This window comes from Sinocyclocheilus anshuiensis, unplaced genomic scaffold (assembly GCF_001515605.1).
Source record: "Sinocyclocheilus anshuiensis isolate Anshui unplaced genomic scaffold, SAMN03320099.WGS_v1.1 scaffold661, whole genome shotgun sequence".
In the NCBI taxonomy this organism is placed as follows: Eukaryota; Metazoa; Chordata; class Actinopteri; order Cypriniformes; family Cyprinidae; genus Sinocyclocheilus; species Sinocyclocheilus anshuiensis.
In genome coordinates, this window is record NW_015536491.1 from 292701 (window position 1) to 295200 (window position 2500).

At 43.1% G+C, this 2500-nt stretch overlaps 1 pseudogene; it reads right to left on the minus strand.

The window, feature by feature from the left end:
• The window catches only part of LOC107685455 (rab3 GTPase-activating protein catalytic subunit-like), a 55816-nt pseudogene that overhangs the window by 52993 nt on the left and 323 nt on the right, over positions 1 to 2500 (minus strand).

Below are 2500 nucleotides of genomic sequence, written 5' to 3' on the forward strand. Positions count from 1 at the left end.
TGAGAGTGTGTGTGTGTGTGTGTGTGTGTGAGTGTGTGTGTGCGTGAGTGTGTGTGTGCGTGAGTGTGAGAGTGTGAGTGTGTGCGCGTGCGCGTGAGTGTGTGTGTGTGTGTGTGTGAGTGTGAGTGTGAGTGTGTGCGCGTGAGTGCAGAACACGCATGCTTCCATTACAGTACTGCTATTAGATTTCATTATAAGATCTGGGGCCCAGTTTCAACACAGTTTTGACTGAACTGACTAAAAAGTGTATTTACTGCATCTTGATTCAATACTGCATTCAGAAGCTAGCGTCTGTCTGAGCAACACGAGAGGAATGCATGGATTTATTGTGCCAGCCCTAAACTCTGCCGCTCTCCTCACCATCTGACGAGGCAGTGCGCTCGCGGGGGAAAGTCGTTGTTCATGCACAGCAGGTCCTGCATTGCCAGCGGACACGCATCTGAAAGCACAGACACCGCTCAAACACACGCAGGAGAGGTCAAAGGTCATCCGAGCAGGTCAGAGGTCACGCGTACCTTCCTCTGGCTCGTCCCTGCTCTCATTCTCAGCGGACTCCTGCTTCAGACAGTGATGTGTGATGGAGAACCTGAAGTCAGAGAAGCTGATCTCCTGCGTGGTCTCCTCCCACGAGCCGCTGGTGAGTTCTCCCTGAGAGCATCAACACAACACGGTCATTAGCCTTAATTAAGACCATTAAAAACATGTCAGCTGAAATAAAATATTAGATGAAAAACTAGATAAAAAATACAAATGCTGCCTTGGCAATTAACTGTGTCAATTAAACTTAAGTTTAAGTTGAAGCACTAGCCCCCGGTTTCACAGACAAGGACTAAAATATAATTCTGAGCTGTTTCAACTGAAAGAAGCTTGATCTTAAAATACATCAGTGCCTTTGTTTTGTCTGAAGATGCACACCAGTGATGTGTTTTCTAAGGAACATTCATAGAAAACATTACTTAAATGTCCTAATTGAACTGTGGCCTAATCCTGGCTTCGTCTAAGCTGTCTGTGAAACCAGGCCTAAAATTACTAACTGGAAATAACTCAAACCCAACACTGAAGTAAAACTGTAATAACTTAAAGCAATCCTAATAGTAATAATTATTAAAAATATAATAAAAACAAAAAAATATTACAAATGAAACTAAATGAAAACAAAAAATAGTTAAAAAAAAAAAACTGAAAATGAAAGCAAAAAATATAAATTCCCAATTAAAAACATCAATAAAAACTATTTTGAATTTGGAATAACTTTTAAATATATATTGTTTTGCTTTCATTTGAACTTTAGTTTAATTTTGAAAAATACACTGAATGCGTCACACGTCATCAGTGGAATCATGGGTAATGTAGTTCAGATGACCTTCTGACCTTCTCCAGTGGTTTCCCAACACCAGAGCCAATCAGCTTCCAGTCGTTGAGCACCTCCTCGACCCGAGATATGAATCTAGAGACATAAACCTATGAATATATGATCTACCCCCTTACAGACTCAAGCACAAACCTGTCAGATAAACACATTCGAAGAAGCTCAGTTTAACACTGTGTGTGTGTGTGTGTGTGTGCAAGTGTGAGTGTGTGTGTGTGTGCGCAAGTGTGAGTGTGTGTGTGTGTGCGAGTGTGTGTGTGCGAGTGTGTGTGTGCGAGTGTGTGTGTGAGAAGAGTGTGTGTGAGTGGTGTGTGCGAGTGTGTGTGTGCGAGTGTGTGTGTGCGCAAGTGTGAGTGTGTGTGTGTGTGCGATGTGTGCGAGTGCGTGAGTGAGTGTGTGTGTGTGTGTGTGTGAGTGTGTGTGCGAGTGCGTGAGTGAGTGAGTGTGTGTGTGTGTGTTTTCCCTCATCTGTCACAGAACTGGAGCTTTATTGATGTGGCTGATCACAATCATGTTGAAAGCAGCAGTAAATCATCAGATGTCTGTGTCCGTGTTCGTGGAAACCGAACAAACAGCTGCATCAGAATCTAACGACAGCTGCTCCGGCAAACACTGCACACAGACTGATAAAGCCTCCTCTGAAGCCCCAGAGGCCTGTGGTCAGAGGGTTTTGGAGAGAAGTGTGTTTGTGTACCTCTCCCATTCTGACGCTGTGGTGAAGTCCGTGATCTCAAACACCTCAGACTCGGGCTGAAACACAAACCAGCGACTCCAGTCACTAACAACACACGTTCATTAAAGCACACATGTCGTATAGCTGTGTGTATTTACACGACACGTGACACTGACAGAGAATGCAGATAAAAACGATGCGCATTTAGATGGAAACTAACTCACATCACTGTCCGCCGCCATCTTGGCTCTCTGTTTATTCCTGTCCAGGTGCATTGTGGGAAATGACGTACCGCCGTGATGTGCTGCGTCTGTGAAGATCCAATTAAAAAATAAATAAATCAAGATCTGTAATCAACAAAGTTGTGTAATAAAAAAATTATAAAACAAATAAATTATATATATGTTTCTGTAGGAAAAGTGAGAACACTATGCTAGTTTGCTGTTCTGAATCCAGCC